The sequence below is a fragment of the Halichoerus grypus genome, chromosome 12 (genome assembly GCF_964656455.1).
Source record: "Halichoerus grypus chromosome 12, mHalGry1.hap1.1, whole genome shotgun sequence".
NCBI classification, from domain to species: domain Eukaryota; kingdom Metazoa; phylum Chordata; class Mammalia; order Carnivora; family Phocidae; genus Halichoerus; species Halichoerus grypus.
Genome location: NC_135723.1, coordinates 71,503,228 through 71,518,704, shown reverse-complemented (window position 1 = coordinate 71,518,704; position 15,477 = coordinate 71,503,228).

Sequence of the window (15,477 nt, the reverse complement as noted above, 5' to 3'; positions counted from 1 at the left end):
AATCCTTTTGCAGTTTTTTTTTCTTTTTTTGTAATGAAGTATTACCATTTCTGAGGTGCATATATGACTTTAGGAATACTTCCTATTTCTTTAACGATGAGAGATCTCAGCATTTACTGACAGTGAGGTGGAAGGAATTATATTTTACACCATAAAAGTTGCTTTCTTTTCTAGAATGCAAGTGATATGAAAGGTGAGGCCTCTGACATGTCCTTTAAAGATACAAGGACAGAAAGTCATGCCATTTCCCTCGAATTTTAATTGTTCTAGTCAGCAACAATTTTCCAGCTCCCTGTCAAGGAAGGGAAAAATGGTAAATTAAGTTATGTACAAACCTGTCCCAAGACCAGAATTCTCCTGCCTTCATACAGAAACCACTGGATCATCACAGGGTTTACCTGAGTCCCATGGAGAAAACTATTCAAACTCATGCCTGGATTGCACAGGTGATCCCATCTGTCAGTCTTTTGAGACCCTTTCTGCTCTCTCTGGCCTTAATTGTCCTTATTTTCTCTTCTGGCAAGAGAGCAGCAGTCAAGGCAAGCTGGGAACTAGAGTGTTATCAACTTGTTTGTGATGCTTTATTACCTGGCTTTCTGCTAAGCACTAATAACAAGGAAAGGTGGTACTGGCCTGTTAATAATTAATAGCACCCAGTGCAAATGAAGTACTTCTGTCATAGGGCTTCATCAGTAAGGTCACAGTACACCAGGGGTTGCAGGTTCTGTAAGCATGAGTGGTATTTGCATATGTCAGAACAGACCGTGCATGCTAACAGTACAAACACTTCACATCTGCTTCTGTTTACTTCCATGCTAACACCCTAAAGTACAGGAGTCCTGTGTTAATTGCTCAGTTACATACTGACTGTTGATGTGTTCTCCACAGAGCTTTTCATAAGTGCACTGTTGCAAATAAACTGCTAATGACTTTGCTTATTCCAGCCAACCTTTAAAGGAAATCTACAACATACACACAGATTAATGATTCCTCTATTTAGCAGTGTGTCTTGTGACTAGGTTTGCATAGAGGCAGTATCAATTAAGTAGCAATTATCTGCAAAGTGGAAAAAAGAGGGAAGATATAAATAAGTAATGAGTATGATGCTAAAATCTCTGAGAACAACTAGAATTGAACTCTGAGGCAAGGGCACCGACTAGTGAACATTTTTTCCCATCTTTTCTTATACCTAAACCCCACAGAGTCCCCATGAAAAACCAAAATGAGAACAGACACTTAAGTTCTTAAGTAATTTTTTTATATTTGACTTTCAAGACAACCACTATTTTGAAACAGCCAAGAAACAAGAAAATAGGCTGAATGTAAACCTCATTAACAAATAGTTTATAAAAAAAAAAGAAAAGAAAAAATTGGCCCTATAAATGTTTATTTTATGAAAGGACCTGACTAAAACATATCAGATTTTCTATGTATCTTATCAAGAGTTCAGCACAGAGTCCCAATTTATCCCTTGATTCTTGTCAAGCAATAGCCTTTATCAGTACCTCATAAAACTTATCTGGAAAATTCTGCATTATCTGGCTCTAAAGAAAAAGACCAAGCTGTGTTCTGAGGATGTGCGTAACATCTAGATTGGTGGGGTTAGTAACAAACTTTATAAAATCTACTTTTGTTTACTAATCTTGGTTTGTAACAACCAAGTAGGTTCTTTCAGCTCAGGCTCTGCTTTAATGTGAATTAAAGCAGAGAGCCAAATGTTTTAAGGTTTCTCCAGATGATCTAGGGCCCAACAGTTCCTTTGATAGCTTTTTTTTTTCCTCAAGGATGACTAGGATAGGTCAAAAAAATGAAAAAAAATTAACCTATAACAATCATATTTTCTAAATCCTAAATGAAGACAAATGGTTTGACAAATATATATGGAGAAAGACAATTAGAAATGTGAATGGAATTGGCTAGAAAACGGTTAGATTCTGCGATAAAAATACCCAATAAAACAGAAGTTTACGGAACAACGAAGTATATTTTGCTGCAATATTCCAATCCTAAGTAAAGCTCCCAGCTGCTGGGCTGCTCTGCTCCATCTGGTAAGTCAGGAATTGTGGAGGCCACTGAGTCTACCACCCAGATTTTCTTAAAGAAAACCTGCTGTGAGACTAGCTGGTGTACCTTCAGATCTGCCCAGACATTCATGTTGTGGCCACACTAGTGCCCAGCCTACTCCCAGCCAATGAATAAGCATGACAGGGGCACCAGAGCCAGGACATTTCTGTCGAGTGCAAGACTCCCTTAATGGGAAATTTTGTTCAAGGACTCCATATTGCCTTGACTGAGACTTCTCAGAGATGCTCTGCAGTCTGGAGCATACCCCACTCTCTCCTCCTTCCTTCCTGCTCTCCGTCCAGAAGTATCAGAACTACACTGAAGCCCAAAGGCTCTCCCCATGTCTCCTTCTCCCTCTCCCCTTTACCTTTCATAAATGTTCTCTTTAATATTTGCTATAGGTTCAGGCTCATATAAGTGCATTATTTTCTTGTAACTGAAAAGTTTTTGAACAACTGGAGGTACCCATTCCCTTTTCTGAAACTCTTTGGGCCAAATGTGTTTCTGAATTCAGAATATGGTGCATCCTGCAGCACGTGGGTGATTTAGTCAGTTACGCGTCCAACTCTTGATTTCAGCTCAGGTCTTGATCTTATTAGGGTCATGAGATTGAGCGTGGAGCCTGCTTAAGATTCTCTTTCTCCCTCTCCTTCTGTCCCTCCCCAGCTCCCCTGCTCACACACGCATACACGTTCTCTCTCTCTCTCAAAAAAAAAAAAAAAAAAAAGAGAGAGAGAGAGAGAGAGAGGGAATATGGTGCATCTACTTTATATTATATAGTAAACCCCATTTGGGGTACTCCACAGTAACTATGCAGCAAAACCCAAACATGCATACAAAGTAGGATAAATAGAGGCTACATGATTTCACATAAATATAGGTCAATTTTTGCCAAAAATATGTCTAGATTATGCTGGGAATTGTCTCTAAATATATTACAAAACAAACAAAAAATAAAGCGAAATTTTTTGGTTTTCAGAACTTTATGGATTTGAGAAATGTGAACTGTTCATCTTTTATACTATTACTAATAGTTTCATTTACTATCAGATTCATAATTTCCCCCTCTTTACATTATTCATCTATTAGATCCTAATCCAATTGTTCTTAAGCTTCAACATCAATAAGGATCTCCTAGGGGTAGTTTTCAACTCTCAAATTTTTATTCAGTAGGTCTAGTGTAAGGCCTAGAAATCTGCATTTTAACAAGCTGGTCAACCCCATCCTCTCCTGAGATCCTGATACAGAAAGTTTTGAGATTCAAACTTTGAAAATACTGTTCTAGACTTTGAGTTCACTTTTCACTATGGTAAACTACTAATATCACTAGTTCCAGGTTTAATCTCATGGATTTTCGAGACCCATTGTTTTTTAAACATAGAACGAACTAACTAGTTTATTCTCTTATTCTTCCTCTTTGACTCTAGCTCTGCAGCTAGGTCATACAGCCATTCACTTCCTAGTGTGGTATTCACCAATAACTCTTCAGGGATATTTATCTTGGAATGACAGGAGTTAGTTTTTGTTTGTTTTTTTTTTTGAACTGAAATAGAGCTGAATAGTTTCTACTTATCTTTGAGTATCTGTCTCACCAGAGTATCAGCTTTGAGCTTATAGAATTATGCAGGGGGTCCCCCGTTCCCATGATAGTTGGAGTTTTAAGGATGGAAAACTATAGATAACTCTAATGGGTAAATGAATCTACAATAGGAATAGCAGGACAAGTGGCATAAAATGTATTTGTAAGTGTACTCTCAACTCAGTACTACTTTTAGCTTGGTTCTCTTGCAGGACCAGTTTTCTTCTGAACTAGTAAAGCAGTTGTATTTCTAAAGGTTCCTTTCCCTTTCCAAAGATATTATTTCCTTTTTTTTTTTTTTAAAAGATTTTATTTATTTATTTGACAGAGAGAGACACAGCGAGAGAGGGAACACAAGCAGGGGAAGTGGGAGAGGGAGAAGCAGGCTTCCCGCCAAGCAGGGAGCCCGATGTGGGGCTCGATCCCAGGACCCTGGGATCATGACCTGAGCCGAAGGCAGACGCTTAATGACTGAGCCACCCAGGCGCCCCAGATATTCTTATTTCTATTTTAAGTCGAGTGCTTCCGGAAACTGGAGACTAATCAGAGACCGTAATGGGATATGTTAAGAGGAGAGGTTTAAGGGAAAAACCAATGTCTGTAAAAGTGTCCAGGGATTTATTTGGGTAATATGTTTACTGCCAACAAATATTTGCTCACCTCTGATTTGGAATTTAAAGTCCTCTGCTAAAAACAGCTTGAATGGTCATTAATATTAATATTAATAAGGGGAACACAAGAAAACCTAAGTCCAAAAGCATCCTTTAAATTACATGAATACCATTATTTCTATAGGTTTCATGATTTTCAAACTGGGGAATATGACAGTTTGCTAGAATTTAACTGGAATTAACAGTTAAATGTGGTATATATCCCTAGTGAATCAATTTTAAGAAAATTTTAGAAGAAACTAGTAATTTTTATGCTAAAATAAGCAGAGATATTATGGTATAGAATACAAAGTCTGTGTGCTTTAATTAGTAAAACACACACTTACTAAGAAATACCATAAATAAAAATGCCTCTTTAGACTAAGACCTCATTACCTACAGAGGTCTGTCTTCTTTCTCAGTGATTCAGGGTAAGTTGGTGGGAAAGTTTAGAAGACACTACAGTTGATTGTGACATGTGTGCTTAGGTATTTCCTGTAAAGCGCATAAACGTGCCTACTTTATTATTCTAGCGCCTGCTCCTGGATTCTCCATCTCAACTTCCAATACATGGAGTTGAAAGCTGTATGAAAATTGTGTGTTTTAGTTGTGCTACCAAGGATATGCAACAGGATGTTAAAATTGAACTATTTCTGACTCTGTTTTGGCTAAAGCCCCAAGACAATATTTGCCAACTATTCCACATTCTAAAGTTAGACCACCTATGTAGGACTTGCAAAGAAATACAGGAAATAGAGAAGGAACACACAAGGCCCTTTTCCCCCTTCAGGTAACAACCCAGAGCAGGCCAGCTGGGGCTGAGGAGAAGCTCTGACTTAGATGAAGTTTGATCTTACACGGACTAGACATTTTAATTGCTGAAATGAGACTTTCCTTTTGTGATGAGAGGTGATCAGAGGACTTTTTATTACCTAAGAGTGACCAAAAAGTCACAGGATTTCCTCTCAATTTCATCTGAGTGGCAGAGCAAATAACCCTAAAGAGTGGGTCTGAATGGGCAGTGGAAGGAAAATAAAGTTTTTTTTCTTTTTTACTATATGCCTGTGACTGGCACATGAATCAGGAAGAAAGAAGTATACGAAAACGTTTAAAAATTTCTATTGATTCTTTTCTTTTTGTTTGTTTGCTTTAAGGGGCGATAATGCTTGCTTTTATGAACCTTAATCTTTTACCAAAACAGGACTTTTCCCTTCCACTTTACAACACATTCTCTGCTTACCTCTGTTACATGTCATGAACTCATTCTCCATTCATTGCTGTTCTTGGTGTTCATTTTATCCATATTTCACTTGCTTTAAAATACTGCAACGATATTGTGTATCATCTTCTATATGCTCCATCCATATTTTCCCATTTGATGATGCTGGGATAACTTTCTGACTTCATGGGAAGTGTCTCCCAATTTCCAGAAACACCTTAAGCTGAAAACAGCAGAGAAAATTACATTGTAAAAAACAGACAAATAAATAAATACTGGTTATAACATTGATCCCTTGCCAAGGGGGTTCTGGGCTTCCCCGCTTTCTGTGGTTGGGGTTCTTAACTTGCCTGGGTTCATCCTGACTCCATAGTCTCCCAAAAACCCCTTTCCCTGAACTTTGGGGCCAGTAAGCAGTGTGGAATCTCCAGGTGATGTTGAGAGATTTGGTCAAGACCTGTACAATGTCTACCACAAATGCGGGTCCATTGTCACTATGGATTGTTAATGGCAGGACAAACCGGGGCACGATCTCCAGCAAGAGGACTTTAGCTACTTCCTGGCTTTGCTCCGTCCTGGTCGGGAAGGCTTGGACCCACCCAGAGTATGTGCATACTATTACTAGGAGATATTTGAACTCCCTGCTTGGCTGCACATCTGTGACGTCTACCCCTAGATCTTCGAAGGGGGTTGCTCCCATCCTCTGGACACCTGGCAGGGACCATGGTGCAGACCGAGCATTATTTTTAGCACATGTTATGCACTGATGTAGTAGTGCTTCTTGAGAAGGGCCTCTAATGCAGTTTTTCCCAGATGAGTGAGTCAGTGGTGTTCCTTGACTAGATGCCCTCCAGTTGCTGTTGGAACAAAGATGTGCCCGTCTGGCATCATCCACCAACCCTTTTCAGTCAGGGTGGCCCTTTTTAGTGTAACTGGGCAGAGGGACTTCTTCCGGGGGTGTTAGGGCCATGGTGAGGGAAGGGGCTCTGTCTTGGCTGCCTTATCTGCCAGATGATTTCCCCACGCTATGGGGTCGTCTGCTTTCTGATGTCCTTTACAGTGCAGGATTGCTACTTCCTTTGGAAGCCAGATGGCTTCAAGGAGTCTCAGTATCTTCTCCTTGTCAGCCCATTGAGCTGACCATCCAGCTGGTAATGCCTTAGTTTCTAGGACTTCAGTGGTTGTGGTTACTGCATAACCCACTTTCCGGGCACCCTCTTGTAGGTAACTGCTGCCATCGCTGAACAGCGTGAGCTCTGGATTCTTTACAGCTTGATCCCGCAGATCTGGACAGCTCGCATAAACTTCATCAGTCACCTCGGAGCAGTCATGGTCTGGTTCCCCCTCTTCCATGGGGAGAAAGTTTGCTGGATTTAATGTCCTTACTGTTTCGAGGGTGACCCATGGGTTTTCGCAGAGGAGCCCTTGGTATTGTGCTAACTGAAAGTTGGAAAGGAAGCAGTGTCCCTGTGCGTTCATGAGGGACACAACTGCATGAGAGACCTTGACGTTAAGTTCTTGCCCCAGGGTAAGTTTGTCCACCTTCTTGATGATTAGGACTGTGGCTGCCAGCGCCCTGAGGCATGGTGGCCATCCCGCTGCCACGGGGTCCAGCTTCTTTGACAGGTAAGCAACTGGCCATTGCCAGGGTCCAACAGTCTGGCTGAGTACCCCAAGGGCTATTTTTTCCTTTTGAGTCCAGGCAGGGGGTTCTCAATCTGGTCCCCCTAAGAGATCAGAAAGGGGTCTTGCTATTGCCGAGAACCCAGGGATCCAGATGCGGCAGAATCCTGCAGCCCCCAGGAATTCTCATAGGCCCCTTTTTGTCTGGGGCTGTGGCAGGGAGATAATGATCCCTTTCCTCTCTGGCCCTAGTTCTCTTTTCCCTTGGGTGAGGAGAAAACCAAGGTATCGGACCTGTTGTTGGCAGATTTGTGCCTTCTTCCATGAGGCTCGGTATCCCGAGTCTGACAGTTTTTTTCTGAGCCACTTAGGTGCCCCCAGGGGTTGCTTTTTAAACACACAGCTTCTAGGATATTCTCCCCATCCCATCTATTATGATTCAGTGGGTTTGCATAGGCCAGATAGTATTATACCCAGTGCTCATCACAACACATACCCTCTGTAATACCCATCACCTGGCTACCCCATCCCCCAAATAGTTGCCTTTTTAACAAGGTCCTTCCAGGTGACTCTTATAAAGGAGGTTTGGAAACAATGTCAAAGCCTTGCTGTTCAGAGTGCGGCCAGGGGACCAGCAGGATCTGTATTGCCTGGGGTATCTTGTTTACATCGCCAATGTCAGCCCTACCCCAGACAGACAACCAGAATCTGCCTTTGAACAGTGTAGTAGCTAGGCTTTTGATCTGACCTCTTCTCTGTTTTCATTTTAGTAGGGTTCCTCCCCCGACTTCCTTGCCCCAGTCCTCTCCAGAAGAGCCCGTGTCCCCTGCCTATCCCTACCTGAGACCTGTCCCATCCCTGGGGGATCCTTGCTCCAACCTCCCACCACCCAGAGACGACAGGGAAAGGTGCTCTGTGAAGCTAAAGAACCTAAACAGCTGGAGATCTTGCCTTGTTAGAGAAGACCGACTTGACTCCCAGGTCCTCTGACCTCTGCAAATTCCAGACCCCCAGGACTGTCTCATGATCTCAATTTTGGTTGCTCCGCTTTGTCTCCAACAAGTGTTCCGAAGCATTTCACACACGACTGGGCTTAGGCAATTTGGCCAGACCTTCTTGAAATTTTTGATCATGGTTTCTAGAACCATAGGTTTACTCTGCCCTGACCCCATGGTGATGTCCCCGTGTGCAGTGGCACAGAGACAGACAAGGGGGGGGGTACCTTCTGAGATGAGGAGACCAATCAGATGCCTGCCTGGCCATGTCCTGAAGGAGCTTAGGTGAGGCTTAGCCGTAGCTGTCTCAGCGTTGTGACTTAGGATCAGAAACTATTCCGATGCCGCCATAGACCATATGCCGTTCACCACGGAATGGCAGACAGGCCCACTCAGACTCCGTAGGCTTCTGGGGACCTTAAGGGTGCCCACCCATGGAGCCACAGAATTAGTCCGCTTGAGCAAGCCAGGTTGGACTACACATTCACTCACACATTCACACTCCAGAAGTTATTACAGTCCCTCCCTGGGAATCCCTACCTGTGAGACCTCTAAGAGGTCTCTGGGAGGTGATCAGGCTCCCCTTCCACCCCAATGGGGGTGGGCCTGTCTGGGTCCTGGGGCCCCAGGTCTTACCGGAGTCCGACGTCAGGACCAGGTCCTAACCTGCCAAGTCTCCTCAAGTCCAGCGGGAACAGCGGAGCGGGGCTGGCCTGAGGCGACCTGGGCGGGAAACTGCCGAAAATTAGGTAGGGCATGCCTTCTCCATTATGATCCCTCCTTCTGTCACTGCCCCACTGTTGCCCCCAAACCGGTGGCAACAATGGGCCAGCGCAGTTGGGTTTCCTGATCAGGGAACCAAATGTTACGGAACCTGGACTGGATCTCCCGACGGAAGAACCAAGCGGCACTCGGAGATCTTGGAGGACAGGAGGTTTATTTAACGCTGGCGAGCTGAGAGGAGAGTGGTCTCCAAAGGTCTGAGCCTCGAGCACAAAGGGGGCAATTTATACACTTCTACTTCCGCATACTTGGCACTTTCGGCGCGAAGCGGGGCAGGGAGAAGAATCCGGATTGGTGTGCGTGGGAAGCAGAGCAAGGAGAAGAACCTGGAAAAGCCCCAGGGCAAGGACTGGGACTCTGTTGCTGGCTCAGTCGGCCATCTTAGGACACAGATTTTCCTTATCAGAAGAAGCAGGCTTCCTGCCGAGCAGGGAGCCCAATGTGGGGCTCGATCCCAGGACCCTGATGCTTAACGACTGAGCCATCCAGGCGCCCCTAAGGACAATTAACTTTTGAACAATGTAGGGGTTAGGAGCACTGATTCCTATGCAGCCTAAAATCCGCATATAACTTTTGATTCCTCCAAAACTTAATTACTAATAGCCTATTGTTGACCAGAATCCTTATCAATTATATAAACAGTTAATTAACACGTATTTTGTATATTATATATATATTATTTATTATATTCTTACAATAAAGTAAGCTAGAAAAAAGAAAATGTTATTTAAAAAATCACAAGGAAGAGAAAATACATTTACAGTACTGTACATATACTTATTGAAAAAAATCCATGTATAAGTAGAACCCAGATTTCAAACCCATGGCTCTTCAAGAGTCACCTGTAGTGTATACCACTTCTGCCTATATTCTACTGGCCTGAACCCAGTCAGATAGTCACATCTATCTTGAAAGGGGAGAGCTGGGAAATGTAGTTTCCTGTGTACACAGGAGGAAAATGAAACAGTGTGATAAACACATAAACATGTCTCAACCTTATCATGATATTGGGAAAGGGACTAAATTGAGGACTCCCCACAGTTTTCAATCTCCTTAGCGTTGTAACTATGACTCTAGATAGTCTGGCATCTGTCTACGTCTCCAGCTTTATTTTCTCCCACATCCCACACATATCCTGTGATGCAGGATAACTGTTTTCACTTATCTAAAATACCGTGCTCTCTTGAGCTCTTTGCATATGCTCTTCCCCCTTTCTTCACTGAGTTTCCCTGTCTACATCATAACTCCAGGAAATATTCTCCAGCCTTTCTTCTGCGACCCTACAAACTTCTGTATTGTTCTATTCTAGCAGTTAGCATGCTGTAGTCTAATTGATTATAAGTTTTTTGAAGATAGGACAGGAAAATGCAGAGACATGAGGGGGGAGAGCTGATTTCATTTTCATTCAGGATGCTATAGGCCTAGTGGTCTGAGAGCAATCTGTATACCAAACACTCACTACAGTATTTGCTCACCTCCTTTGTTTCTCCTGTTCTCTCATTCTCCTTCTTTTATATACACTGCTATTCATTAAGTGATGTTTACTATAACTCTATTCTTTACAAAAAAATTTTAATAATATATGAAAGGGAAAAAATAATATACGAAAGGGGAGCAGAATATACCACCACAAAATATGCCTCTTTGCCTTAAGAATCGTTTTGAGCTGGTTATTTTTTAAAAGCAGTAGTCCCTAGAGAAGCTTAGAAAATCAAGCAGAAGTTACCCTTTTGTAAGAGACACTTACATTGATAAGGGAAATATTCATCTGTAAGGAAGTCTCTCTCTCTGGACCAGGAAGAAAAGCATGACCAAATCTCTAGACACTCTTCTCAAAGAGAAGGTAAGAACTTAAATCTACATAACTTTACCCTTGTTTACTGTGTCTTTCCTGGTAACTTCCCATAATTGGCCTTCCCCTCTCACCCCCCCCCCCAACATCTTTTGTCTTTAGCTGAAAATGGTATTTAAGGTGGTAGGTTGGACCATTTGGGAGAGTTACTCAGTTTTCCTGGGTATCTCCCATGTATACAGGAGGTATAAGGTTATTAAACTTCTATTTTTCTCCTGTTAATCCATCCTTTATTACAGGGGGTTCTCAGCCAAGAACCTAGAAGGGTAGAAGGAAAATTATTTTTCTTCCCCTACAATATGATAACTAATACTTACTGATAATCATTATTCTAAGTATTTTACATGTATCAATTCATTTAATTCTCACAACTTCATGAAGGTGTTATTATTATCCTATTAAAATAAATGAAGAAAAGCACAGAGAGCTTAAGTAACTTGCTCAATCTGACACAGCTAGCAAGTGTTAGACTTGGGATATGGAGCCAGGCAATCTGGCTTTGTGGCCTGAGTTCTTGGGGCCAGAATTCATCCTCTGTCCAGTTAGCTGTGGCAATAATGGTGGCATTATTTGGTACCAAGAATGTGGCTGTATCAGTCAGGATCCAGATGGAAAAACAAATTATTTAGCATAATTCATTTAATAGAGAAATATTAATATAGAATGTTGACTAATCAGGATTGGAGGATGGAAAATACAAAGGGAAATATGGAGGTTATACAGAGGTTGAGTTATTAGAATCATAAAACTTAGAGAAGGGACCCCAAAGAGCTGGGACTCAAAATGCTGAGGATGTACTGCCTGGCTGGGTTGGTACCTCAGGAGCTTGGAGGAAGTAACTTGCAGAGGTAGGAGCAGGATTTTGAGCCAGGTGGGTTATTTAGCTGGTGATGCTACCTCAGGAACATGGAAGAAAGATCCTACAGAACTAAAATTCAGACCTCTGAAGAGGGAGGGTCATCTAGCTGGTGCTGGTATCTTAATATCATAAAGGAGGTTGCCCAAGGAATTGGAATTCAGACTTCTAAGGAAGAGTGCCTGCCAACTGATGCTAGTATTTTGGAGGGATTACATGAGTCTCTTTCAGGGACTATGGGAGACACAAGAACCAACAGCCACTACCAGGGTGAAGAACTCTTGTTGTGGAGATGTGGATAGGAACAAGCAAACAGTAATAAGAAAATTTCTTCTCTTGTCATCCTGGCTTCTAGTTTCTCTGTAGTACCCTCTGTTGAAAGAACCTAACGGGGAGCCAGCTGGCAAAGAAGAAATGTGGTTTGCAAACAAAATGAAATGAGGCTAGGTTTACCAATCTAAAAACATGGAGGAAGGGACTTGCAGAGCAAGGAATCAAAATACTCAGAAGGTATTACCTGAGCTAGCACTGATACCAACCCTGAAGCAGAAAAAAAGAAGAGGAAAAGAGCAGAAAAGCAGAGTGTATTTGAGTGTAGAAGGGTGCATTTGGAGCTGAGAAAAAGGTAGTTTGATAACCTAAAACATTGACTTATATGTGCAGGGCCTATTAGAAGGTGTCCCTTCACTGGGGGCTGATCTTATCAAGATTCTCAGAAGGAGCTGGTATTAGCAACAGAAACTTGCTTTATTTGTCTGAAACATTTCTAAGCAATTTAACATCTTAATTTTTCTTCTTAAAACAACTAATGGATTTTATTTTTTATTTTTTTATAAAGATTTATTTATTTATTTATTTATTTGAGACAGAGAGAATGAGAGAGAGAGAGAGAGAGCACATGAGAGGGGGGAGGGCTCAGAGGGAGAAGCAGGCTCCCTGCCGAGCAGGGAACCCAATGCGGGACTCGATCCAGGGACTCCAGGATCATGACCTGAGCCAAAGGCAGTCGCTTAACCAACTGAGCCACCCAGGCGCCCCAACTAATGGATTTTAATTTACTCATTCATTAAACATTTTCTGGATATCTTCTATGACTCCTATACTGTACCTGCTTCTGTTTGTTAGGCCACAGATGGGACAAACTTTACAAATGAAACATGGTGTAGGTGTAAAGCAGGTTCATTGGTGAAATTTACAGGCAGAGGGACAATAAAACACACATAGTCTCCCTAAGTCTCACCACCATCTAACAGAATGGGTGTGATGTGGCTGGATGTATACTCAACTCTACATTTTTCTGGAGAAATTGGGAGGAGGCAAAAAGGATCATCAGACTCATAGCCTAATTAATGGTGTATCAGTCAGATTCTAGTCAGGCAACAAAAATGCACCAGTTATTTGTACAGAGAAATTTAATATAAAGAATTGCTAATTCAGTAGAAACTCATTAACTAGACAATCTATAGGCTAACAGGGAACTCTAGGGTGTCACTGAGTTAGCAACTGCAGGATGAGTTACTAAAGCGGAAGAAGGGAAGTGGTTTCAATCATTAAAATTTAGAAGAAGGGTTCCATGGAGTTGAGACTCAGACTACAGAAGAGCATCCCCATGAGCCTAAAACCCAAACATCTGAAGAAGAGGTATCATACTGCTGGTATTGTTTTTCATGGTGGAGGAAGGGGGCCATGATGAATCTGGTTTTGCAAGTATGCAAAAATCTACAAACGAGATTCAGCTGCTTCTAGAGGAAGGAATCCCCTCTGTCGAGATGAAGGATCACTGCTAGGACAACACTCAGAGGAATAAGAAGAAAAACAAGAGAGCAAGCCTCTTTTTCCTGATGTAACCTAGCAGAATTTCTCTAGTGTCCTCTATTGGCAGAGCCCAAGAGCCTTCACCATGAAGGTAGAATGTAGAAATGTTCTTTGTGGAATCTGAGCACTAGCATCACAAAGCCTAGCATAAAATAGTGGGTTTAGAGACAAGAGAAAATAGTTTAATAAGCAGCACAAATGGAAATAGGAAGATCTTGGGCTCTGTGTTTGGAGGAAGGGGCTTGCTAAGGAGAGAAACCTTTTGATTTCAACTGTAAGTCAGTAACTGGAAGAGTTTGCCCACCAGCCTACATTTCAACTAGTCACTGAGCAGTCCATCCTGATGAGCCAGCTGGTCTGGAGGATAGCCGTGGAGCACCATTCAGTAGATGGAGGAGTCTACCTCTTTAATGCTTTTGTAAATTAAAAAAAAAAATAGGTAAGGGTAGGATGGTAAGAAATGCACTCTCTCAAATGCCAGTGGGAGTTTAATCATACCTACTACTTTAAAAAAACTTTTGAGTCCAATTTTCTTATTACTTAAAGGCCCCTTTTCTTTAGCAATTGGTAGAAGATCTCTTGATTAAAATAGTCCATTGGAAAGGTTAATCCAACAGTGACATGTTGGATGAAAAGGAGGAGGGAGAATCTAGAGACAAGAAGAGAAATTAAACAATTAAGCCTATGATCTGACCTATGATTGTGACAAGAGAACTGGAAAGACAAAAACATAAACATCATGCAAGAGGGAAAAGAAAAGCAAGTAAGATTATAGCAAATGAAATTTATCACATTGTTTAATAGCCAGTTGTTAATATGTCCATCTCCTTTGCTATATTCCGAGCAATGTGCTTACAAAGACATTTTCTCATTTATCATTGTTATGGGAGGAGGAGGAAGGCGGACTCCAATAGGACTGTAACATTGTTTAAAACCCAAGAGAGCAAGAATAGTAAACTGAAAGCTGAAAATAGTAAACTGAAAGTGAGAAGAATACCACTGGTGAAGACGTGGAGGAGACCTGCCAAAATAAATGTGAGTGGTGTTGGCAGCAGCTGGACAGTAACTTGAGTGACATTGGCAGACTCCAGCTATGGCAATTGGCAAAGTCATGAGGTCCAGTGTCATCAGCAACTCTCATGCAATAATAGCTGAGTCCATGAGGCTCTGAAGTAGACAGAGAGGAGCACACATTTCTGCAGAATGCTTATAATGGCTGTCAAGAAGAAGGTATCTAAACACTCCATAATCCTATTATTAGAAGGGACCACCTCGGGAATAGGGCAGTTACAGTGATGACGGTGATAATGTAGCATCTAAACTTTATAAAGTTCCTTCTGTGAGCCAGGAACCCTGCTAAATATTACATATACATTATTATTTTCTTAATCCTTATAGACCAACTACAAAGTAGATACTATTATCAATATGCCCACTCCACAAATTATGGAACCTAGGCTTAACAAATTAAAGTGCTGGTAAAGATCACATGGATACAAATGGAAGACCCAGATTTGCTGTCTCAAAAGACTGTGATATGAACTATGAGGTTTTGTAAAGAATCTCAGGACCAATAATCCCTTTCATTACTACAATTACTCTGTCATTGCTCATTGTTACTTCCCAGGCTTAGATGGGCTGGAAATTGAAGATTCTATTGAATAGCTTGTAAAAATGATGGACCAGGTTTAATAAAACCCACATTCCTAAATATATTTGGAACTATAGTGAAAAATAATGTCTATAATTTGTCGGAAATGGTAACACAGGCATTTTAGAACCCAAGAAATTATTAGACAAAATGGAAATAAAGAATCTTTGTTTGGTTTTACATGCAGATATGTGTTACATACAAGTTATGAAGTGCAAATATTTGAAAAGAATGACACCTGTATCTTACAAAGAAAAAGAATTGGATGTAAGTTAGAAAATAGCTTTGGCCTCTTTCTTTTGACCCTCATAATCATTTGTGACCCTGGGGTGGCACTAAGCTGTCAAATATAAACTGATTTTCTCTGGTGTCTGATTGCAAACCATAGGC